The sequence below is a fragment of the Bactrocera neohumeralis genome, chromosome 3 (assembly GCF_024586455.1).
Source record: "Bactrocera neohumeralis isolate Rockhampton chromosome 3, APGP_CSIRO_Bneo_wtdbg2-racon-allhic-juicebox.fasta_v2, whole genome shotgun sequence".
NCBI classification, from domain to species: domain Eukaryota; kingdom Metazoa; phylum Arthropoda; class Insecta; order Diptera; family Tephritidae; genus Bactrocera; species Bactrocera neohumeralis.
The window spans coordinates 23,684,534-23,712,292 of record NC_065920.1 but is presented as its reverse complement, the minus strand read 5'-3'; the positions used below and the strand labels follow the sequence as shown (position 1 = coordinate 23,712,292).

The 27,759-nt window shown below is 37.6% G+C and overlaps 1 pseudogene; it reads left to right on the top strand.

Annotated features, from left to right (window-relative positions):
- Positions 1–11,338: 11,338 nt before the first annotated feature.
- LOC126752943 (uncharacterized) overlaps positions 11,339–27,759 on the top strand; it is a 31,792-nt pseudogene continuing 15,371 nt past the window's right edge.

Genomic DNA, 27,759 nt, shown 5'->3' with positions numbered 1-27,759 from the left:
ACTCTTGTTCACAAAATGAGCTCTTCAATCGTCCGAAGATTGCTTGTGAACATTTCGGTTTTCAAATAACCTCAGGGAGAGAAGGCAGGCAGAGCGAAGTCAAACCTGGAGATCTAGATAACTAGGCAATATCACTTACTTCTGACATCAAATGTACTTGAGATTTTTATTGCTAGCCCTATGTACTTAGTTCGGATATCAGTAGCACGGTATTGTTAAAAAGAGTAACCAGTTAGACTTTTTTGATTTATCGAATTATCAAACCACATATTTTACACCGTTACACCACTTTTGAATAACGCTAAACTTATGTGTTTTCAGAAATTTGTACTAAAATTTCCGCTTCAAATGATATGATCTCTTGTTCAAATTTCAGTTTTAAAACTTTTAGCTTCAAAAAAAGGGGTTTTGGGCCACGTTGCTGGTGTACTGATAGTATATCTCACATATTAGTTGAAGGTAATCTAGCTTGAGTGTCAAGTTTCATTGATATTTCTAAATTTTTGTTCATGCTTCATGCAAAGAAAACTTTCGTGGAAAATAAATTTTTGTTAAACAAAGATATGAAGTTCAAATGGGCGGTTATAAAATATTTCTAAAACGACAAAATCTGCGTAATATTTTAAAAGCAGTAATTTTTTTCGTCTATGTTTAAGAACTACAAGCTAAAAAATTAGTGGCTCAAGTCCAAAAGGTTGTTATTACACTCAAAATATGTAATATTATATTATAATCCTTCTAATTGAAAAAAAAAAATGAAAGACACGTCAAACTAAGTCATTCATATAAAAAAACCTAAATCAAAAATAAAGTAAATTACTCCAAATCGCTCGAAAAACTATAAAATTAGTGGCTCAAACGTATTTTATTCATAATTCTATGTCACTTTGTTTGTCCGGAGTAAACTCTTAAATTACTGAACCGATTTTTTTTAAATTTAGCACACTGCATCCAGTTTGATTCCACTTAAAATAGAGTATATATCTCTTTTATAAAAAATAATAATTATAATTTTCAGTAACATATGAAATGTCGAAAAATAAAAAAATAGAAAATACTTTATTATTATAAAACTTTAATAGAAAAATATACAAAAAACGTTATAAAAAAATCTACAATTTAATAGCAAAACATTTTTTGTAATCTTTCGTCAATAAAATAAATGAAAAATTTTAATAGAAAATACTTTATTATTATAAAAACTATTTTAAATAAATATAAAAAATATTATAAAAAAATCTACAATTTAATTTAAAATATTAAGTGTAATTATTCGTTAAAAAATAAATTAAAACTTTTAATTTTGTTTGAAAAAAAATAAAAATGTATACTCAACCGCCTCCTATTGAAAAAAAAAACAAATAAAATAAAATAAAAGATATTATGAAGTCATTTATATAAAAAATAATAATAAATAAATCCAAACCGCTCGAGAAACCTACAAGAATTAGTGACTCATGTGTAAAAAGTGATTATAATATTCAATTTTACGTGTCACGTTGTTTGTCCGGAGTAAACTCGTAAATTATTGCACCGATATAATTTAAATTTAGCACACTGTATGCGGTTGGAATCAACTTAAAAGATAGCTTATATCTCTAGCATAAAAAGTAATTGTAATTTGGAGGAAAATTGTGACTTGCCGAAATAAAAAAAAAATATTTATATTTATATATTTTTTTATTTATTAGAAAATACGTTTTTACTATAAAACTTTAATAAAAAATATAGAAATAATTATAAAATTATGAATTTATAACTTTGAGTTTTTCTGTAAACAAAAATTAAAAAAGCTATATTCGACCGCTTCCTATTAAAAAAACCAAAAAAGTTAAAATAAAAGACTCGTCGAAATAAATCAAACAAATAAAAATTAAATTAAATATTCCAAACCGCTGAAAGAAACTTGAAAAGTAAGTGACTCTAGTGTAAAAAGTGGTTAATATATTCAAAATTATCTGTCACGTTTTTTGTCCGGTGTAAACTCCTAAATTACTGCACCGATTTTACTAAAATTTAGCACACTGTGTGCAGTTTGAAGCCACTTAGAAGATAGTATATAAAAAAAATCTCTATTATAAAAATAAAAATAATAATTATAATTTTTAGTCAAATGTGAAAATGCCAAAAAAAATCGTATCACCCATGGCATTGCACAGAACAAAGCAAGATTTCAATATCAACGATAAACATTGCTTTTCCCACTATCAATAAATTCACTGAAAATATTCTTGAATCACCCATTTTGTCTGAGAAGTTTAACTGAAAATGTTTTGTACAGCAGATTATATTTATGTTAGAAGACAAAAGTTCTCCAATGCCACAATTTTCATCATATAAATAAGCTTCACGACAAAAGTATTAATTTTCAATTGAGATTTTAAAAATTCGTTCTTTTTTCTATTAACAAATATTTGTACCAATAGTCTTTAAAATTAAACCTCAAATATAATCACTTTTTTTATTGACACTAACGGTTTTTCATACCGGCAAAAAAGTTTCCTTTATTCGTAAAAAATATTTGTTTGAATTGAATAGTCATAGCAACGCTGAGCTATGAGGTCTGCTAGTATATAAAAATAAAATAAATAAAAAAAAAGTAAAATAAAAAAAAATTAAAAAAAAAAAAAATAAAATTAAAACTAAACCTCCATATTGTGATTTATCATAAACATGCTTCTAACCAAAACCAAAAAAAAAAGGAATAACAGACCCCCGCGCCGCTTGGCGCGCCATATTTGCCCCACCACCACAATTAATGCAGCACTTTTGAAGGCAACTGTTTTCATAGTGGATCCAAATGGAGTTGCAGCTTTTACTTAACAACTTCGTCACATGCTTCCCGCAACAACAAGCAACAATGCGACAAATACATACAAGCATAAGTACAAATACTCACTACATATGTATGTACATATGTATGTGTATGTGTAGCTGCACATTTGCCTATTTATGCATGTGCATACATTTAAGTATTTGACAGTCAACACTTCAGCGGCATATAAGCACAATTATTTGTATAAGCGCGCACAAAGACACACACACCCATACAGAGCGCGCACATATGTATGATGTGTTGTTGGCAATGGTGTAAGCAATATGAGCTCTCTTTGTTAATGCGGCATGGCTGGCTGGCTGGCTGGCTTGTCTGTTATTATGGCCTTTTTACCGTTAACGCATTACCGCTTCCACAGCAAGTTCCTGTTGCCTGACGCCAATATGTAATTACACCCATACATATGCATACCTAGATGTGTGTGTCTGTGTTTGGCTGCTCATTACAGCTGCCGGCTGCCGACAGCCGCGGTTGCTGATGCGCTTGCCGTCTACAATTTTTTTTTGTTGTTTTTTTTTTTGCAAGCTGCCTTTGTGCAAGAAGTTAAGACTGCGCTGGGAATATATATGTGTGTTTATCTTATATGTGTGTGTGTTTCTTTTAGTATATGTTTGTATTTTTTCATATGTCTGTGTTACTCTTATATGTGTGTGTGCGTATTTGTGCTTGCTCAGACTCATTTACGTGCTCATTTACACTTAAAATACGTGCATTGGCATATTGCCCTCACTGCTAGGCGCAGCGCCTTGCTCCCCATCACTGCTGCTTCGCCTTTCTTTCACACAACCCCACAGCATAGAATTTCGTTTTTTCGCCATTCAGCGCCGTTACACACACTTACTTTCGCTTTGCTTTAATTACGCTTAATAAATAATTTAAAAAGCGCGCGCAATTTAATTTCAGCTTCCTTACAGCTGTGCTCGTCGGCAACAGCGGAGATGCTTCTCATATCCGGCCGCTTGTTGTGGAGCGCGCGCGTACTTTCGCTACTTCTTCACTTGTTTTTCTTGTTGTTGTTGTTCGGTTTTTTAGTTTCCGACTTTTTTGTATTTATTTTTTTCGATTTCTTTTGTCGTCTTGCCGCCGCGCTGTTGTGCGTTGTTGGCGTTCTCGGCACTTTCGCTTCGTCAGCGCCGGCTGATATGATATCAGTTGGTTAAATTTATGCAGCGCGCACTATGTATTTATATGAGTATGTGCATGTATTTGTGTATGTAGTTGCGTATTGAACTATGTATTTGCATATGTATGTATGTATAGCGTGTGTATGTATGTGTGAAAGGAGCGCGCTTGCTTCCTTGCTATATGTGCTTGTGTTGTTCTTGGTGCGGCGCTCAACTTGTTATGTGCACTTTTTGCGCGCGTTTTTGATTGAATTTGTTGCTTTGTTAATTGAGCACTTAAAACGCCTGCTATGTACCGTTATAAAGGCAGCTGACTGTAGTGAGCGCCAGACAGACAATTTGCGCAACACACGCGCGACTGCACGCCCTTCTTTCAGTGGCACCAAAAATACAAGAATTTTAAGCGCGCGTTTAACGGTTTTCGCACACTACCGTTAACTTTTAACGTTTTTCACAATCACCGCTTGTAGATTTTCACTTCAATTAGTTGATTTCGTGCGCGCAACAATCGCTTGTCGCTTACCGCAACGGCACACGCTTATTTCATGTGAAGCAGAAAAGCAGAAATTTTACTCGCGAAAACGCGTCAATACACCCGGACCGTACGAACGCACAATTTGTACTAAACGCTTGCCATTAACCGAATCCGCATAGCACCTTAGCCTTTCATTCACATCCGTTCCTGGCGAAAATTGTGTGCGCTCCGTAAGCGCTTCGTTCGTATATGCGCCGCCACCCGCCGCAGCTCAGACTCCTGCACCGCATGACTAGAGTAACTCGCAGTTCGCTTATCAACACAGCAGCGAAAAGGGATATTTTTTAGTAGAAACCTACCAATAGCGCCGCCAACGTAGCCGCCGTGTCCACACGTCAAACTTTACTTGCGGATTTCCCTTAACTTTCAGTAAAGTTACTGCCGCTCTTTACTGCGCCTGCGCTTTACAGTTTCCCACTCGTGCTTCATTTGAGCGCTGCTCAGCTGTTCAGCTCGGCCGTCAATGCTCGGCGCGACTCTCTGTTTACTACTTTCACTACTGTCGTCGTCGCGTCGTTTTAGTACACTTTGCCATGTTTGCACCGCCAGTTGTTGGCGCTTCCCTCGCAGCGCCTGTGCCGCTTTATCAGCGGCAGTCACGCCAACGACGAGCACCTGTTAGCCATGCAGGCCATGCCGGGCCGTTCCGAAAGCTTTACGCTTGACTCGACTTGAACGCACGTGCCCATCACCCGTGTCAATGGTTGTCGGTAGCTGGCGCAGGGCATCACAAACACATACACGCACGCAAACACTCGCACTTATAGTAATGCGCCTGGACAACGAAGTCGTGCATTACACACTGGTGCATGCTTGATAGTTTCTGTTAGTCATACCAGAGATCGTATCAATGAATGTATTAGCGCATGAAATAAAATTCGATTACCGGTCCTGTCATCGGCAAAGATGCCCAGACTCTGCTACACGGTGTGTAAGGTATATAGAGATAAACTTTTAGCGACTTCTTTCTACATATATGCCAAGTGTTTTGGTAGTTTAAAATTTCCAGTTATCATTGCTTATCACGATAATACTAACCCTCATATCTATATGCCGTAAAGCTCTACTGACCTCTCGAATTAATGACCACACTTCGCTAATAGCGTACCCTTACTCTTACCCTCACAAAAAAAGACCGCAAGGTCAAGACTGTTCTACTAACGAAGAACTGGTTGATGTGTTCGCTAAGTGGTAATTTTTTTGGTTGTAAGCTTTGCTAGGAACATTCCCCACACAATTTTGAGAAATGTCGCTGAGGTGACAGTCCTGGTAGGTTGAAAATCTGTATTCGATTTGATGATGTTTTGTGATTGGATGATATTTCGCTAAATGAATATTTTCTGTAAGGACCTCTCCGTCAATTTTAGCTGTAGACTGGCGGACCACTGTAACATTTCAGGCAGAGTTGGCTGCTATTAAGGTGCTGGTTCCACTAAGCAGTTTAATTCCTTTAGGGTGATGAGCATTCACTCCAACAACAGAGTGGCAATACAAGCGCTGAAATTGTTAACTGAACGCTCAAAGCTAGCCAAGGTGTGTCTGTCCGCACTAGAAATAGCTACAAGCTACCTTATGATCAAACCCGTTTGGGTGCCTCGTCATAGCGAAATCGCTCGCAACTGCAAAGGCGACGAGCTAGACACAGTGAGTACTTTGCCCCGCTCTCATTGGAATGGGACAGAGTTGGAATGGGGCATAGATGCATCTTCATTGGTATCTTACGTTCTAGCACTGAATCAGAGAAGCGCTTAGCAGGCTCTGGTCAACGACCGGTTCTGTGTGACTGCAAGATCTGTTTGGCATAAGTAGAAAGCAGGAGTTCTTCTGAACAACTTGCCCTCAGAAAAGTTCATCTTTCCTAAGAAAAGTTTATCTTGCCGCAATCGGAGGGGGGATACTATCCAATAAGCATTCATTCGATAATGATAAAAATCTTAATGGACGCTCTTTTTCAAAGTTGTATGAAGTAGAGTGAGGTGATAACAGCTGGACACTTTCTCCTAGTTCAGCCTTGGTAACACTGAAGTTGAAACATCTCGGAAGTCTTACATTCTGTGAACCATGAGACGTAGCCAAGCGCTTGTCGATTGCTACGACTCTTATGATCTATTATATAAGAATTTTAGGTGGCACTACGGACCTGTGCTCTAAGCTATGAGATCCCTGTTTGGATCGACTTCTTAACCCAACCTAACCAGACCTAAGGTTCTCTATGAACACTCCCTAACTTTCAGAAATACTGCCGAGTTGTCAGCCTTGGTTGGTAAAAATCTGTTTTCGTTTGGGTTACAAAGTCCAAACTGTCATGAGTAAAGACTATGATGGATTTGCTAAAAATAAGGTGACATTTGAATTTAAACTGCGCGCGTCGAAGGATTATTGGAGAATTATTTTTGTTTTTAGGTTGGTAGTACTTCAGTCACATTTATGTCAAATTTCATGTCAAAATATTCATTAGTGTTTGAGATACGTGTCGTTTTGTGAGCTGCTAAAAGTGAGTTTTTCGTTTTTTGCGATGTCGAAATTTGTTGAGCAAAGAATTTGCATTAAATTTTGTTTACGGAATCAATTTTCTGCTGCGGATACGTTGAGGATGGTGCAGAAAGCCTTTGGTGATGAGGCTTTGTCTAAAAAAAATGTTTACAAGTGGTATAGTGAGTTCCAAGCCGACCGTGAACGTGTCGAATACGAAGAGCGTCCAGGGCGACCATCAACCTCAACCGACGAAGCTCACGTCCAACAAATCAAAGATTTAGTGTTGAAAAACCGTCGATTAATAATTAAAGACCTTGCTGATGAAGTTGGCATATCGAAAGGCTCAGCCAACACCATTTTGAAGGATGTTTTGGGCATCAAGCGCGTCAAATCTCGACTGGTACCGAAAACATTGAATTTTTTGGAAAAAAAGGCATCGCGTTGAAGTGTGTGAAACGATGCTTTCCGACTACCAGGGTGTCATGAAACTCATTATAACTGGCGATGAGACTTGGATCTATGCTTACGACCCCGAAACAACCGATCAATCGAGCGAATATCGCGCCAAAAGAGAGCCGAGACCAAAAAAATCGCGCCACAGTCGCTCAAAAATCAAGTTCATGTTAACTGTTTTCTTCGATTATCGTGGTGTTGTGCATTAGGAATTCCTTCCAACCGGTCAAACAGTCAACAAGGAATATTATTTGAACGTTATGCGTCGTTTGCGTAACGCTATCCGCCTAAAAAGGTCGGAATTGTGGAAAGACAATTCTTGGTTTTTACACCACGATAATGCACCATCCCATACTGCCCTCGTAATTCGTGATCACTTCGCCAAAAACTCAACCCATATCGTTCCGCAACCACCGTATTCACCTGACCTGGCGCCGTGCGACTTCTGGCTGTTCATCAAGCTCAAAAGACCGCTCCGGGGACACCGTTTTTATACGATAGAGGAGATTCAAGCCGCAGCGAAGACGGAACTAAAGGAAATCACGGAAAGTGACTACAACCAGTGTTTCGAAGATTAGAAAATCCGTTGGCATAAGTGCATTGCATCGGGAGGGGATTACTTTGAAGGGGATGAAATTGATTTGGAAGAATAAATAAAGAATTTTCAAAATAAATACAATGTCACCTTATTTTTTGGGCACAGATTATGTACTGACTCTATCGGATAAGATCAAGGACTATAAAAGTGTACAGTCACAATTTCAAATACGAATTTAGATACTACTACAAATAAGAAATGAAAAATCAGGCCCAGAATCGATTTAAAATTTGTAGATACCTTCACTTAACCAATAATATTAAGTTACAAACCACAAAGAGATAAGAAGAGCTCGACCACCTATTAACGAGGAGACATGTTCTGCTTATCTCTCTCAAGTATCTCTAAAGGAAATATTCACACTATTCATCAGATCTAAGACTATAGTTTCGTATTCGATCAAACGATATAGGATAAAAATTATGAAATTACACCTAACTAAAAACGAATAAGTCGTACGAGTACTTAACAAGATTGTTAAGCTAAACAGGTTTTGGTCTTGATGAATATCCTAGTAGAAATTCATTTAGAAATACACTGCATATTGTTCCACGAAACTCAACTTTTGACATATTGGAAAATATTTTACCATAGTCTTTGGCTTCCAATCAATAATCCTTAAAACTCCTAAGTCCCATGCTACACAAGTTCAGTAACATAAGAATATTATTAATCGGATAGTAACTAACCCATCTCTTTGCCAATAAAACGCTACAATATAATCCATTTACACTTATTTTGCTTGTTCAAATTTCTCAAAACACTTATCTTATTCGCTTAGGAAACATTTCGCTATTTGACAACACACAGGGGTTGGAGGCCGCCACCTTTTGCCCAGAAATGGCTTTTATTGTGCAGGCCACAGATTGATTAAATTGTTTTATTCAATTAGCAGATTTAAGAGCACACTTTTCTCTCTTTTCCCAAATTCTCCCTTCAAATTAGATTAAGAGCTGAGCATGCGCTCAAACCTCTATTAATAAACGTAGCGGCTCTCAGAGGATATTTTCTCTTCTGAAGCAGCTTCTTAAGGATACAAGAGAAGCAGGTGAAAACCTGCTTACAAAGCGTAGACCTGACATAATTAACTTTGGTAATAATTAATCTTGCGGTAATTTATCTGGCAGCAAAGAAAATGTTAATAAGATTCGCCAACAAATTAAGAAGTAAGAGAGTGAAGTTAGAGATGAATTTTGGTAAGAAATAGTAGTATGTCTATGAACCTCTTTTAACTTCCGATATAAATAAATGTTGAATAATTCGTATCCTTTTTATAAGAAAGAAAAATAGATACGCAGCAACTCGCTGTAACGACTTGGCGCATTTTACGTCGAGATCTTAAATTGAAAGCGTACAAAATACAGCTTGTGCAAGAACTGAAGTCGCTCGACCTTCCCAAGTGACAACGCTGCGCTCTATGGGTTCTTTAAAAGTTTCAAGAAGATCCGACGTTTTCAAGCCAAATTTTATTCAGCGATGAGGCGCATTTCTGGCTCAATGGGTTCAACCTGAAGAGATTCAAGACCTGCTATTTCATTCAGAAAAAACAACAGTCTCGTGGGGTTTGTGGGCCGGTGAAATCATCGTTCCATATTTCTTTAAAAAAGACACAGGTAAAAACTTAACCGCCATTAGCGAACGTTATCATGCCATGATAACCGACTATTTGATGCCTGAAATTGAAGCTCGTGATCTCGGCGACATTTGGTTTCAAATAGACGGCGCCGCTTCCCACACATCGCATCAATCAATGGATTTATTGAGAGAACACTTCAGTGAGCAGATAATTTTACGTTTGTCGGTCGATTGGACACCAAGATCAGGTAATATCACACCGTAAAACTTTTTTCAGTGGGGGTATGTAAAGCCTAAAGTGTATGTGGACAATGCCGCTTCGATTCAGGGCTTGGAGCAAAACATCACGCGTGTGATTCGCTAGTTATCAGTCGGAATGCTCGAACGAGTCTTCGAAAATTGGACTCAAAGGATGGAGCATCTAGACCTAGCCCCGGTAAACATTTGAAAGAGAAAATCCTCAAAAACAAAGTGCCAAAAAATGTTCTTTCGAATGACAATAAACAGTCCCCATTGAATTTGTAGTTATATTATAGAGTTCCAACCGGTGTCACCTATGACTTTAAAAATCGTTTGTACGAGTGGACTACGAGTATGAAAAAGTTTATTTCAAAATCGATCGGAATGTTCGTAGGCACTGAGGGCGGTTTTGAAATCGGTTTTAAGACATTGGCAGAGCCTTTTTGGCTGATTTTTTTTCATTAACATAAACCTTGGCCGTTCAAGTGTTGTTACAAATTTTTCATTGTCGAATATGGGATCACATATGGTTGTCTTTACCACCTTTGTTTGTTTTATTTAGACAGTCCACAGTTATATGGATATATCTCCAGTCCTTCGCACACTCACAGCTAACTATTTACACACATAAGCCAAAAATAGTGTCATTCTATACGCTTGAGAGATCGTATAAACTTGTTTTGGTTAACAAAGTAAATAAACAATGACGACAACAAATAAACAAATTTCACGGTACGCGTACGCGAACTGCAACGAACCGACAGAGTTTACAATGAAAAAAACGCCAGGTTCCCAAAAATATTGTGCACCGAAATATCCTTCAGTTTATTAATATGCTTAGGCATATCCTTTGGGCGTTGAAAAGCCAAAAAAAACCAAAAAAAAAAAAAACAAAAAAAAACATCAGAACCACAACAACATTGACTACCTCAGCGCCAGACCCCAGCGCATCCACCGAAAATTGGAGGAACAACAGCGCTCCACAAAGTACAAAAGTAAATATAAACAAACAATTTCGTGCATGCGGGTGCTGTTGAACTTCGGCGGGAAGGTTACGCAGCAGCGCGCAACGAAACAAGTAATCGAGCAAAAGCGGCGCATCTTGTAACCCCGTTGCGGTGGTGTGCCACGAGCAGATGCACAAGTACCAGATACATGTACCCTAATTGTTGTGAGTGGTGCAGCTGAAAGCGGCAGCGATGATGATGTAAAAACTTTGGCCCACACAAACAATTTTTGTTTACAAGCAAAAGTTTCGCTTGTGTCTGGCTGGCGTGGAGTTAAAAAGCAGACACAGATACGCTTGCGATTGTCAAGAGACGCTGGGCGGAGTTCAACAAAGTTGCTTTTCATACACCGTCCCATTCAAGCTACAGGCGGTGAATGCACCAATTAATAAATATTTGTAAGCGACGTCATCAAGAATTGCAAAAAATAAAGATTACCTTGTTAAATTGAGATATTTCGGAAATGCTTATTTAAAAGGAGTAAGTGGGTTCGCAATGCCTGTGTGGGTTTGGTGAGTGGTGTTCTTTGCTAAAATCTAGGCTCATCGAAGGAATTAGAAGTATGGTGAAATTACAAGAATCAAAGTTTTTAAGAAAGTGAACAAGAAGATGAATTCAAATTCACTATTTCAATCGGAGCGATCTAAAGTCCGCATCTGGGATTGTATGTCAGCAGTGACGGACAAAATATTCTCTTCCAAGGTGTTAATCGTCTCGGGCTTATCTGTCTGGACAAGTGACTACACATAAACCCATAAAAAATAGGCCATCGATGTTAAATCGCTCAATCTCGGAGGCCACGTCAAAGGCCCACGAAATTCAATGCTGAACAAAATTTTCTTCTCAAATTGTATGGTGCCGAGATTGTAAGAAATGCATATCTTACGAACTCTTAATAAGATTTGGGTTATCAATAGAAATATATAAAAAAAAAACGGATTTTTGGGTAAAATTATGAAAATCAGGCCAACAATTTTTATGAAAATTTCCTAACATCATCGTTAATACTAAATAGATATCTTTAGTCAAACATTTCAGTTATTCGAGAACTACTTGTAAAAACCATTCCAACGACGGCTTAAAAAAGTTCCTCAATATACCACCAACTGACTTTGAAAAGCCCTGCAGCGAAATCAGCTGCAAGGTAAGAGGTCTTATATACATTTTCCACAAGAATCCTCGGCCATGGCTCAAAAAGCAGGGGATTGGTGGATAAAATAGACTACATACATATCTTTGAGCTTTATCTGAGAAAGAAGGTTTCATGTAACACTAAAAGAGAGTGGATGACACAGTGGCACGCGATCCACCATCAGAACTTTCAACTACTACACAAACGGATCCAAAATAACTGAAGAAAAAGGTGTCGAGATTTATTGCGCGGAACTAGATCTCAGGCGACCCTTCAGGCTGTCGACAAAAAAGCTGCTGAGATAGCTAATAATGTTGGAACCGACAACGCCAAAATAAACGTCGATAGCGAAGCAGTAATTTAAACAATAATCTCACCTCGCGGGTTCGAGGTCACAGGGGCGTTCCGGGAAACGATATAGTCGATGACTACGACAAACCTTGCATACGCTTGCCTACTGAAGCAGTACTGCAGGACGGTTTTTGGTCGTATTGGCTGTATTAACGAGTACATATTTCCTCTGCTTCTGTTCGGAACTCATATGAGATGTCTATGAGCTTCGGTTTTTAACGAACTGGGTGAGGTATCAGAATTAGATATCAAGTCTCCATTAAACTTCGCAAACAAAGTTGATGTTCTCTACGACGTTAACTTTATCTCTACCTAACCTATTAATTTACAATTTCAAAAAATTGGCAACCCTTCTCAAAAAATATTTGCACATGCCTTTATGAGATTGCTTTTTAGATATCAATACTTTAATAATTAATTCATGCTTCAAATTTTATTAATTGAAAATTTCAATCAGTTGGCAACCTTTACCAGAAAATAATTTAAAATGTAAGCTTTTCTAAACATCTTTGGTTCGACTAATACTGAAAAAATACATTTATTTGGAAGACCATCTTTAAAATAAAACATTTTTTTATGAAAAGCATGCACATGAAATTGGTATATTCAAACAGGTGGCAACTCTTTACAACAAAGATTTTCCACCTATTTTCAACAAAATGCCTTCCAACAAGGTTTTTTTGAGCTTATAAAATTTTTTTAATTAAAAATTACAAATAGATGGCAACTCTTTACGAAAAATATGATCAACATATTTTCAACAAAATGCCTTCTCACAAGGTTGGTTTTTATTTTACAATTTTTTTTATTTAAAATTACTAATAGGTGGCACTCTTTACAAACATATTTCCTAACATGTTTTCAACAAAATGGCTTCTTAAAAAGCTGTTTTTATTTAATATTTCTTTAATCTAAAATTAAAAATAAGTGGCAACTCTTTACAAAAAATATTTTCTAACATATTTTCCACAAAATTGTTTCTTAAAAAGCTTTTTTGATTTAATAAGTTTTTTAATTTTAATTTAAAAATAAGTGGCAACTCTTTACAAAAAATATTTTCTAACATGTTTTCCACAAAATGCCTTCTCACAAGGCAAACATTTTACAAATTTTTATTATTTAAAATTACAAATAGGTGGCAACTCTTTACAATAAATATTTTCAACAAAATGCCTTCTTACAAGGTTTATTGATCTTATAACTTTTTTAATTAAAAATTACAAATAGCTCTTTACAAAAAATATTTTCTAACATGTTTTCAACAAAATGGCTTCTTAAAAAGCATTTTTGATTTAATATTTTTTTTTTAATTTAAAATTAAAAATAAGTGGCAACTCTCTACAAAAATATTTTCTAACATATTTTCAACAAATTGCCTTTTCACAAGGTTGTTTTTGATTTTATATATCTTTTTTTAAATTAAAATTACAAATAGATGGCAACTCTTTACAAAAAATTGTTTCAAAATATTTTCAAGAAAATGTCTTCTCACAAGTTTTTTTTGACCTCATAATTTTTCATTACAAATTACAAAAAGGTGGCAACTCTTTACAAAAAATATTTTCAACAAAATGCCTTCTAACAAGAATTTTTTAATCTTAAGATTCTTTTTATTTAAAAATTGCAAATAGGTGGCAACCTTACAATTAATTATTTTGTTTTATTTGTAACTTTATAATTTTTGCTGAAAACAATTCAAAAAATATGCTAAGTGGAACTATAAGATCCAAGTGGGACTCATATCTTCTGCTCAGACGATGTCACCACACACAAAAGAAGAAACTTCAACTTTGTCTCTCAAATGATGCTCGTTCTCGTCTATTTACCATTGTTCGTATTTGTGATATGCAACTGACATTCGTTCATATTCAAGGTGCTAATGGCGAATGATTAAAACTTTAAGACATTGCGTTTAAACGGCTCCTTAACCGATCTTGAAGTCTCCCTGCTTTAACGCACATTCCACTGCAACTATGTAAGTCGTGTTTCCATTCACTGTGTTCGCATGTTCACAATACATATGTACAATGCAATATATATACATATGTATGTATAAATACATATGTAAGCGCTTGTAACCCGCTAGTACATTGTTGTAAAGCGTCAACCGCGTTTACTCAATGTTTAACATTTGCATTAGTTATCTCCCCAATATTTCGCTGTCTTTGGCTTTTTGTCACAGCTTTCTATTTTGATGTTGCCACAGTGCCATTGTGCCGAATGGCTGGAAGTTCTTGGAAACGAGTGAAACGTGCAACAACGCCAACGTGCATACCATGCCGTTTGTCCTGCGTGAAGCCAAGCTGGCGCCATTGACTCATCGACCAGCGTCACAATACGCGTCGTAAAACCCCACACACACACACTCACGCACATCCGCACAAAACACTAACCAAAGCCATCGCAAAACGCACGCAGCAGATTGACATCGAAGCGCTGGAGTTGCTGGATTTCTCTTAACCTCTCCCAAATGCATGGTGCGCCGTGGCGCTGTGTCTTCTTGATGTCCGTGAAAGCAAACAATGCTTTCACTGGCTAGTCCTTGGTCCCGAACTGAACTGTTGTACTTCAGTACACATCATTTGCATGGCTGCATGCACTCGGCGGTCGCAGCTAAAAGCATTGCAACCAACTCGTCACTTTAGCCCACACACACCAACGCACGCATGTAGCTATGCAGTGATGCCACACGAAGAAGACGAGTGTGAGCCGCGACTTAGCAATGTCATACTGTAATATTTCGGTCAGCTGATAACGCTGGTTTTTGCGCTAGCTGGCAGGAAATAGCAATTTGTAATAACAACATGGGTACTTATGAGGTTGCGTAATTTTCATAATGCATGGCAACTCTCGGAAATCATTCCACAATAAGCTTATAAGCAAGTAAAAAAGGCGTGGATGCACCTCTACATCGCCCACACAAAAGTTTTGCTTTTTTAACGTCCCAACTTCTACTGGGCTGATCATTCTAGGTTAAAAATACGGTAGTCAGAGAAATTCCTTGTCAATATCTTTACATATCGTTTTTTACAGTTACTATATAACATATTATTATACTCTGACATCATTACTAGGTCCAGAATCCAGGCAATCTAGTAGAAAACCAAAATACTTCAAAACAAACTTCATTTCCATTGGAAAAAAATCTTAATTCATATGGCTCAAGCAGATCACCACTTCCGGTCTTAGACCGTTTGGGTAGCCAAAGAACATCCGTTTGAGGCCAATCTAAAGTGATAAGGCATATCCACCCAACCGAGATTTGTGCGATGGGTTTGGGACCCGCAACGTCAAAAACGTCCCCCTTGAAAAGAAAGCAACCGACTCGGATGTATAACCGCGTAAGCGATGTCTACGCCAATAAAGAAATATTATAACTCAAAAAAAATTTTCGGATGTAAGTAAGGATAAGTAATATCTTGCCTCAGACGACAAAGAGACTTCCAAAAAGGTTATAAAACATTAACCAGCTATGTGAAAGATAGTCTAACAATACTCCAGGTGAAGAAAAGGAAAGACTCGTGAAATACACATTTTCGTCGTTTTCAATGCTGCTTTTGACAGCACGAATAAGAACTGCCTTTATACCGCTATCTCTGACTTTGGTATACCCACAAAACTAATATGGCTTGGAAAACTGACGTTAAGCAATGTCATAAGCTTCGTCAGGATCGGGAAGGACCGCTACGAGCCCTTTGATACCAAATGAAGTTTCAGACAAGGCGACTCCCTACCGTTCAACTTCTTCAATCTTTTCCTGGAGAAAGTAATACGAGCTGCAGAACTGAATAGAGAAGGAACAATGTTCTAAAAGTGTGTACAACTACTGGCGTACGCCGATGACATCGATATCAGTGACCATAACAACCGCGCCGTTAGTTCTGTTTTCTCCAGGTTAGACAAAGAAGCGAAGGAAATGGGTCTAGTAGTGAATGAGAGCAAAGCGAAAAATATCCTGTTACTCCAAAGACACTGTTGACAGTCATAACTTCGAAGTGGAATTCCAACGCAGAATACTCTTGCCAACAGGTGCTAATTCGGACTGAGTAGTCAATCCTCGACGAATAAAGACCAAATTCTACAAGTCACTCATATCCCCGTTCTGCTATATGGTGCAGAGATATGGACGATGACAACATCTGGTGAACCGGAGCTACGGTTTTCGATGGAAAGGTTTTGCGGCAGATTAATGATTCTTTGCTCATTGGCAACGGCGAATATCACAGTCGATGGAATGATGAGCTGTACGAGATATACGATTATATTGATATAGTTCAGCGAATTAAGAGACAGCGGCTAAGCTGGTTAGGTCATGTCGTCCGAATGGCTGAAAACACTACACCTCTGAGAGTATTCGACGCAGTATGTACCGGGAAAGCAGAGGAATAGGAAGACCGCCACTCTGTTCTGCCTACTCTTGGAATCTCTAATTAATGCCAAACAGCGAAAAGGAAGAATGACTGGCGCGCTGTTGTAAACTCGGCTATAACCGTGTAAGCGGTGTCTACGCCAATAAAGAAGAAGAAGAAGGATAAGTTTTCCGATCGATATACATAATTACATTGCAGACTGATACTTCAACTGTTGAATAGTTTTCAAGGTACTACAAAAGAGTGAGGCTACAAAAAGATTCAACATTCCAAGGATCAGTCTGCTATACCTTACAACACCTACAAAGCTTTATGAAGACTGTTATATGTAGGTCCCACCGACTGAGTCTTATTATCGCGAGTTTAGATTGAAGATTACTACATTTTCTTAAAAGCATGAAATTAGTCTTGAAAAAGAAATATATGTATTTTAGGCAGATCTTTTGGTTTTTATACTCTCGCAACAATGTCGCTAAGGAGAGTATTATAGTTTTGTTCACATAACGGTTGTTTGTAAGTCCTAAAACTAAAAGAGTCAGATATAGGGTTATATATACCAAAGTGATCAGGGTGACGAGTAGAGTCGAAATCCGGATGTCTGTCTGTCCGTCCGTCCGTCTGTCCGTCCGTCCGTCTGTCCGTCCGTCCGTCTGTGTCTGTCTGTCCGTCCGTCCGTCCGTGCAAGCTGTAACTTGAGTAAAAATTGAGATATCATGATGAAACTTGTTACACGTATTCCTTGGCTCTATAAGAAGGTTAAGTTCGAAGATGGGCAAAATCGGCCAACTGCCACGCCCACAAAATGGCGGAAGCCGAAAACCTATAAACTGTCATAACTAAGCCATAAATAAAGATATTAAAGTGAAATTTGGCACAAAGGATCGCATTAGGGAGGGGCATATTTGGACGTAATTTTTTTGGAAAAGTGGGCGTGGCCCCGCCCCTACTAAGTTTTTTGTACATATCTCGGAAACTACTATAGCTATGTCAACCAAAGTCTACAGAGTCGTTTTCTTCAGGTATTTCCATATACAGCTCAAAAATGGAAGAAATCGGATAATAACCACGCCCACCTCCCATACAAAGGTTATGTTCAAAATCACTAAAAGTGCGTTAACCGACTAACAAAAAACGTCAGAAACACTAAATTTTACGGAAGAAATTGCAGAAGGAAGCTGCACTCAGGCTTTTTTTCAAAATTGAAAATGGGCGTGGCGCCGCCCACTTATGGACCAAAAACCATATCTCAGGAACTACTAGACCGATTTCAATGAAATTAGGTATATAATATTTTCTTAACACCCTGATGACATGTACGAAATATGGGTGAAATCGGTTCAAAACTATGCCTTCTTCCAATATAACGCTATTTTCGAATTCCAACTGATGCCTTCTCTGTATAATATACATATACATTTGGAACCAATGATGATAGCGGAATAAAACTTTACAAAAATACGGTATTTGAAAAATATGTAAATGACGTATAATGAAATCTCGATTATCACTTTATCATGCGAGAGTATAAAATGTTCGGTGACACCCGAACTTAGCCCTTCCTTACTTGTTTAAGCTAATATTGTGGCCATCAGAAGAGCTAAGTTCTTGTAGTAAAATCTTGTAGAAGATGCAATCAGTTAAAGCCTTCACTTGGACTTTGGCGAATCTAAAAGTTATTACTTTTAGACATGTTGTTTTCAATGAGACTTTACTTTTTTCGGAGTTGACCTTTTTGACAGCTGTTTCTTGATTTATACTGAGTTCGTTGCTTGATGATTCCCACTTTCTATTTCTTCAAAATGAAGAGCGATTGGGGAACGGTATAGAGGTATTAATTATCACTTATTCGTGTCTGAATTGTATCGTGTTGATGTGAACGACCTTTACTTCCAACAAGACGGCGCGTAATCAGATAGATAGGTGGATTGTTTCTCATGAATGCCTTCAGAATACTTAAATTTCTGAAGTCCATGGAACATCATTATCAATTATCCTCATTTACTTTTACATATTAGCAAAACCATGAAGTTTTTCAATAAGTAAAATGAACTCTATTGTACTAAGTTTTGTTGACTGAAAACAACTCGAGTTAAACTAATATAATTGCCGTTTACAACAAGTTAGTTATTGTGTGATATCTTATTGCACTAACTAAAACATCTCATCTTTAAATATACCATAACAAAAAGCTGCAAAATGTTTATTTTAATAAGCATGAATAGGAAACTGAATATGCCAACTTCCAAAGTCCTCCAGCTAAGCGAAAGAGTACGCAACAACTGCTGTCACATGCGACAAACGCCATAAAAGCAACGTTACGTGTACGATTGCAACATTTTCTCTCTCAAGTGCAATGTAAGATGATTATATATTAATATTATCATATGAAATAATAAACCTCATTTCCTCATGCTGAACTTCGATTGCAGCCGCAGGCTCATTATACACACATTAATATGCATTGAATTCAAAGATAAATTCTGACAAAATATTCAAAAGCATAAGCTCCGAGCTCAAATAACAATAAAAACAAAGGAGAATAATGCAAGCGAGTGTCAAGCATGCCCTAAGGATGTGTCACTGTTGCAATAAGGTGACTGGAAGTTTTCAGACACTGCTGCCGAGGGACAACAAGCAAAGACTTTGCCAAGCAAGCGCATACAAACAAACATACATGCATACATACAAACAGACATACGAAGTTACTGGGCTTGAAGAGCAGGTAAATTTAAGTGCACATTTTTTTTGCTAAAATTATTTGCAGTAGAAAAGAGATAAAAATGAAGATGCAGGCGACAAATTGCAATGGTGAATGGCGCCAAGCATGTCCGTCCTATGTAAATACTTGTGCAAGTAAAGTTTCAACTATAAATACGAAATAAACGAAGAAATACCGCTGCTTAGAGAGCGCTATAAGTATCGTTTATCAATAATAAGGAGTATGTATAGTTCCTTATATCGTAAAATTCATCAGTATTTTGTGGTGCAGTAAGAACCACACCAACTATGATGCTGAACTCTTTGCTACATATAGTACCGGTGGACATAACCGCTAGGAGTATGGGCTGCTAACGTAGCACTCAGACTCAGAGAATCGGAGTACTTAGATGACTGCGAGCCTGGTTCTTCTGAAGTCCTCATACACTTTGATTTCATTCGAAAATAATTTGATTACCAAGTCGCCGAGCCTGGATCTAGCTGTTGTTTCTCTGCTCACATAACTACGCGGGAGGCATAAAAGGGCACGAGGATTGCTGGAGTAGTATACTGTCGGCAACTTTCCATCAACTCCAGTTTTAGGTCTTTCAAGAGGAGATAGCTGCCATAGAGGTAATAGTAGATCTACTGCTCCGAAACGTAGTTTCCTTCAGAGTGGTGACTCTCAGTTACGATAGTTCTTTTTTATTGGCGTATAAAATGCTTACGCGGTTATAGTCGCCACTCCGATAGTAGGGCAGTGACCTGTTCCATCATAAAAGACGCTCCGCGAAGAAAAAACTTTGAGTGGCAAATTCAAAATTATATAGTTACCACCCCAAAACTGTACTCTGGATCCGCCGCTGTCTGTGCTCATTAGAAATAGCCTCAAGCTACTTCAACATCAGATTCCTTTGAGTGCCTGGCCACAAGGGAATCGCTTATGACAGAATGGGAAGGAGTTGGATCTCCATTGGCTTCTAACACTAAACTAATGATACTGGTGCCCGCTTAGCATGCAGCTGGTGCGACATCCTTTTGGCCTAGAGGAACTGCTTGCCTTAAGCGAAGTTCTTCTTGCCACAATCGTAGGCTATGAACCTTTGCAGACGCAAGTTTTCAAAGTTGTATGGAGGACGATGAGGTGGAAACATCTAAGCACTGCCTTCCATTGGTCAACCTTTTCACGACTGAGTCTGAAACAGCTCGGTAACATACCTTCGACAAACCAAAAGACATAGCCGAAACTACATAAGCCGTCGCAACAGATTTGTGATACGCTCAAAGCGATTTGTCGATTTGTAAGGGTTTTGTGATCCAGTATATATAAAGAGTTTTGAGGTACCACAACGAAACGCCGTTCTAAGCTGTCCACGTGAGATACATGTTGGGATCGACCTCTTAATCTAACCTATTATGGACTACAGTAGCTATAAAAAGCATCGGTTAATCGAAGGTATTATGTTGATCTTGGGCGATGGAGCTATGCGTCACCCAATTGAGGAAAGTTCTTTGAGCGCCTTTCCCTTGAGAGTGGGAGAACGATTATTTTACATATGGCTTAAGTAGCTCACGACTTACGGTCTTAGACCAAGTAACTTCATCCTTCCCGAGGATTGTGCGCTAGGCTTGGGACCCGCCACGTGAAAAAACATCCCTAATGAAAAGAACAAAACAGCCTCGTATGAGAGAGCGAACAAACCAAAACGAAATATATCCTGTCATCAAAGAAACAGTCGTCGCACTCGCGACTTGACGCCCACGTCATTGTTGATAGTCATAACTTCGAAGACGTAGATAATCTCGTCTATCTTGGAACCAGCATTAACTTCGGTCTGAGTAAGCAATTGAGAAGTAAAGTCGACATTGACATAGTTCAGCGAATTAAGAAACAGCGGCTGCGCTGCTAGGTCATGTCGTACCGAATGGACGGAAACACTCCAGCTCTGAAAGTATTTGACGCAATACCCGCCGTGGGAAGCAGAGGAAGAGGAAGACCTCCACTCCGTTGGAAAGACCAGGTGAAGGACCTGGATTCGCTTGGAATTTTCTATTGGCGAAACATTGCGAAAAGAAGAACGACTGTGTTGTAAACTCGGTTATAATCGTGTAAGCAGTATTTACGCCAAAAAAGATGAAGAAATTGAAGTTAAACCTGAACTTTTATATAATTCTCGCTCAAATGCTCGGTACTAACTTGAGTATGCAACTTTAAAACTACGAGTTCGAGGAAATAGATTTTACAGTTACATTAGTGATGTATTGAAATGTGTTTTATTATGCAATTAGTTAAATTAATTCCATCTTAAATAGTTCTATGCGTGCTATGAATATATATTTCACCCTTTAATGTTTCACTTCCCTCTTCAAAGGACGCTGAAAATCGTTGAAGTGTTGCTTCGGCCAAATAACGTCGTTAAGTATAACCGTATAAGCAGCATTCATGTGTGTATTTGTTAAGTCGAGTGACGAAGCACATTTAAGATTTCAAAGTGATTAAGCTACATGCAACCGACACTTGGAAACTGTGCAACAGCCAATTAAATGACTGCAATGTCCAAATACCATCGTCTTGGAGAAGTTAATTAGAAGAAGTCGTAAATGTGTCGAGGATTTTTCTTACAAATACAATTACATACATACACACACATTAAGTACACACCTACATACAAATGTATATATATACATATATATCCAGTCATATAATCGAGTCAATGCAGTTGCGCGCTAATTAGCTGCCACAGCAACAACAAATCGCCTTAAAAATACGCAAAGAAAATTGCTACAATCTCAGATTTTATAAACCCTTGCCGGATGTGTACACACTGACATTAGTATATATACAGCTATGCCGTTGTCTTTCATCAAGTACAGAACATAATTTGTACACAGGTGGCAACACCACGTGGTTTCATTTGATAAGGTAAAATTAGTAGCAGAGCAAACCTGCTTATGCGAATAAATTGCGTGAAAAAGTACTCAAAGGAATAAAGACATATTAAAGTGTATGTATGTAGTTTAGAGGCTGAGCATTTGAAATAGAGGGTGTTCATTTTTACGGACATGCTTCTTTTAAAGAGTGATCCATTTCGAAATTTCTCATTCATATTTTGGCCACAGTTACATATACATATATGTCTCAGATGGACCATCCGTTGAGTCCAATTTTCGATGACTCGTTCGAGTATTTCGACTGGTAACTGGCGAAAGACACGCATAATTTTTGCTCCAAGACCTGAATCAAAGCGGGATTGTCCGCATAGACTTTGGACTTTATATATCCGCACAGAAAAAAATCTAACAGGTGATATATTAGGGTCTTGGTGGCCAATCGACCGGCCCAAAACCTGGAATTATCTGCTCACCGAAGTGTTCTCTCAATAAATACTTTGGTTGATGTGGGAAGTGGCGCTGTCTTGTTGAAACCGATTGTCGCCGAGTTCACGAGCTTCAAGTTCAGGTATCAAATAGTCGGTTATCATGGCACGAAAGCGGTCTGCATTGACGGTGACGTTCTCACCGGCATCATTTTTGAATAAATATGGACCGATTATTCTACCGGCCTACAAGTCACAACAAACTATTGTTTTTTTCTGAATGCAATTGCAGCTCTTGCATCTCTTCAAGTTACTCTTTGTCCCAAATGCCTTATCGCTGAACAAAATTTGGCTCGAAAAAGTCGGATCTTCTTTAAACTTTTTAAGAGCCCATTGAGCGAAACGATATTACTTGGGAAGATCGAGCGGCTTCAGTTCTTGCACAAGCTGTATTTTATTCGCTTTCAATTAAAAATCTCAACGTAAAATGCGCCAAGTCATTCGTCAATCCCAGCCGAATGATATTTAACAGAGCAGAACTCGAAATCATGCTGGTGTACACAACCCTCCATATAGTAATCAATCAGACAGCGAATCAGACACTCATGGAAACAGATGAGTATGGAATTAAAAAGATAATATCTTCTTACCAAACAAGGCCATAACGGAAGATACACCGCCCTGCTCCGAAGAGACTCCTAAGCAGCTGATTCTAGATTACACAGCAATCTGCAGACGCAGGTTTAAGGCACTAAGGGTGGGTATCACATCACCTCAATAGCGCCTAGCAAGTTCATGCAATTCTTCAGAGTGCAGGGCCTTTGTCAGTACATGTGATAGAGGAGAGGGCACAAGACTTTAGGTCTGAGCTGATATTAGTCAAATATATTGATGCAATTAGCTTAAAAATGGAAAGCTTCGAGAGTAGTGAATATGGAATCGAACAATCAACAGATATAAGCAGAATGCATATCAGGAATTTTATACCATCTCAGACACCATTTTAACGAGGATTCGACGAACTCTGTGGTATAAAGTTGAACTGGATGACCTTGGTGTTATTTTCAGATAAAAATATTTTTCACACCCAACAGAGAATTGGGAAACTGCCACCCTATATATATATATATAAATATATACTATATGTAAACATAATAAATACCATGAATTAAAATCTGGTATGCTTAAAATAACTCAAATAAATGTGCGTAATTAATTCATCAATGGCTTTAAAAGCACGCTGTCGTGCAAAATTGTCTTTGAAGTAACATTCACGGTGAAATTTTAACCGTTCATTCATAAGTACTTAGTTGAGGACTGCAGAGGTTGACACTTGCCAACAAATTGTGATGAATCAGCGAATGAACTGAAAACAGAATCAAAAGAGCTTTATACGTGCACATTAAGCGTTGATAGATTGTTAAGGACTACATCTAGATTTAATGACAGTGACACTGTGGATAAAGGTTGTAACATAGGCAGCGTTATCTTTGCCGAAGTTTAGAGAGTGGTGAAACGAACAAACAACTGGCAGAAATCACATAGACTGGTATAGTTAAATAGTAATTTAATATAACTTTTACCTACACTTATCCTTATACCTAGACTATAGCCTAATGGAAGCCACACTCCTGCGGTTCAATTTAAGACTGCTACTCGGTTCTATTCGCCAATTATATTTTCAGCTTCATTCAGGCTTTATGCTACTAATATCATATTAGGTATACCTAAATACAAAAATATGTTCTTGACTGGAAAGAAACCAAGTTATTGAGGCTCGCATAATTACTTAAATATGAAACCACCATATTCCTTGCCTTAATTCAGAATTTAATATCAATATAAACATAAATGAGATCTGGTAAAAATAAATCCATAATGTGAATATTGTTTATGGCACAGATACTGTAACAGCGTACTTTTGGTTTCGTGGCTATTAAGTTCCGGTAATTTCGAGCATAAAAATATACCACGCTCTAGGCGTCCAGTAGACGAAAATATCGACAAAATTATAAAAATTGTTGTGCCGAACGTCATGCAAGTACTGCTTCGATTATCCAGGAGCTTAAGCATTGCAAGAAAACGCCGTTTAGAACCATTTAAGGGGCTATACCAGTGTGACGCATGAAAAATTAGGCGATTTTCGTGAATTTTTTTAAAAGAAAGTACTAGATTGAATGTTTCGACGTTCTATGGACGTAATAAAGTATATTTGTAGCTATATTAAAATTTTTTTTTTACAAAAATATTGAAAAATAACGGAGTTATGTGCTGTCTGCGGAAGTGCCGAAAAAAAAGTGCCTCAACTGCTGGCATGATTCCGGTCGAATAAGTAGCTGAATCAAAAAAATTCAAAATGTTTATTAAACTTAAATATATTTTCTATACAATGAACTACGATCTTTGAAAAATATCAAAAATTAAGAAAATGGCGTAATTTTGAAAAAAAAAATCGTGGTTTTTTTAATGCCAAATTGACAATTTTCAACCAATCAAAAAGATCGTAGTCTATTGTATAGCAAATGTATTCAACTATATCCAGTTTTAATTTGAAGTCGATCGGTCAATTTCTCGTTGAGTTATAATGTCAGCAATTTTGAAAAATGTCGTTTCGAGAAAAACGCGTTTTAAGTTTAGAACACTGCCATTCAAAAACTATTGAAGATATTTTTGGATATATAAACTATCGAAAAAGCAAACAAACAAAATTTTTTTTTGAAAGTGTCACACTGGTATAGCCCCTTAAATCAGGTTAAACACAAAGAAGTTTGATATAGGGATGACACACGAGTTAACTCAAAAAACGGGCCGAATTTAAAACCGTAAATCATTGTTGATGACATTTCTGAAGCAAATTTACAATAGAATAGGAATTGTGTTTCATCAGGACAACGCCAGACTACGCACATCGAAAGTGACTCGCCAGAAACTCCGGTTCCAATGCATCCATCTTAAATTCCGCACTTGGCACCAAATGATTACTACTTCTTGATGTCCATTGAAAAGGTTTCTTATGGAGTAAAATATCGCCTCCAGGGAAACTTGAAAAAATCAATCGTCCGAGTTTCTTGCCAATAGAAACTGGTGTTTCTATGAGGATGGCATAAAAAAGCAACAAGTTCAGAAGTCGTCTTTTATATACAAAAAATGTTATTCACAAATAGTATTCCCGATCTTGGGTTAGCCGATTTAATAATATTTCTTATTTGCAACAAATATTGTTTAATCACTTAGATATTAAGTTAGTTAAAGACAGTAGTTCCCCACCCGAATAGAAATGCTAATTATACATTCTATATCTTCTTTTAAGCTTTAACCTTACTACAAAACTACCCAGTATTTTAAGCCTCGGTACTACTGTGGCACATATACAAGGTGCGTTCCAAAGTAAACAGGACTTAAAAAAAAAAAAAAAAAACAGTACAAATGGTTTTTTCGGCAAAATCAATTTATTTTATTAAAAATAGTCTTCTTCTGCTTCAATACAGCATTTTGCACGGTCCAAAAGCATGTCGAACGAGTGTTTTAGCTCGTTGACCAGTATGGCCGCCAGTATGCCGCTGCAAGCCTTTTGAATGGCCTCTACGTCTGCATAACGCTTTTCTTTCATGGGCAAATGCATTTTTCCGAAAAGGAAGAAGTCGCACGGTGCCATATCAGGTGAATACGCGAAGTGGTTAATGGTTAAAATGTGATTTTTGGTCAAATAATCGATCATAATCGTGTTGGATTCTGAGCACTTTTTGGTCGTCAGTCAATTTGTGCGGAATAAACCGTGCATACAATCTTCCCAAATCTTCTGTCAAAATGCGATAGGTCGATGTTTTGGAGATGTTCAATGCCGAAAACCTCGATTTTGAATTAAGGAAGGGAAATAAGAAGAAAATTCAACACTTTTTAGAGGAGAAACCTAAATTTCTTTATTCACAATTCGATAGTCAGTTATGCACTCTCCAGGTGGGTTAAAGAAGCGAAGCCAATGGGTCTGGTAATGAACGATGGCAAGACGAAATATTTCCTGTCATCAAATAAACAGTCATCGCATTCGCGACTTGGCTCACACGTCACTGTTGACAGTCATAACTTCGAAGTTGTAGATAATTCCTTCAATCTTGGAACCTGCGTTAACACCAACAACAAATCTTGCCAATAGTTGCTACTTCGAACTGAGTAGGCAATTGAGGAGTCTTCTCTCGACGAACAAAGCCCAAATTCTGCAAGTTACTTATCATCCCCGTCCTGCCATATGTTGCAGAGGCATAGACGATGACAATATCTGATGAGTCAGCCTTTGGAGTGTTCGAAAGAAAATTTTTGCCGAAGGTTTATGGTCCTTTGCGCATTGGCAACGGCGAATACTGCAGTCGAGGGAACGATGAACGAGATATATAGCGACATTGTCATAGTTCAGCGAATCAAGATAGCTGCGCTGTCTAGGTCGTGCTGTCCGGATGAAAGATAACACTCCAGCCTTGAAGGTTTTCGATTCAGTACCAGCCGGTGAAAGCCGAGGAAAAGAAAAACCTCCACTCCGTTGGCTCCTGGCTGCCCTTGATATCTCGAATTGGCGCCAAATAGCGAACAGAAGAAACGACTGACGAGCGCTTGTTAACTCGGCTATAACCGCATAAGCGGTAAAAGAAAAAGTAGAAGATATTATCCAATGGAGCGCTATAATATCCGAACAAATTCTTCAGTTTAGATTTTTGAAACCGTACAATGCCGAAATAAATTTTTTAAATCTTACTACTATATCATAGAGCTGTCATACAAATTAATCAATCAAAATCAAGATATAAATATATTTATAACCTCTTATGTTATATTTAATGTAACTGTGCAGATCATTACAGGCTCGGTGTAGGCGACCTTCACTTCTTTTCTGCTCTTTTGCTCTCATTTTTTCTTATTATTACCGTTATTAAAACAAAGTGGAGCACTAATTAAACAACTTTCTTGGATATTTTCATGTTTTGCTTCCTATTACACTCCAAGCACACCTGTAACTTAAAGCATACCACGAAAAACAAATAACAGTAAAGCCTTATA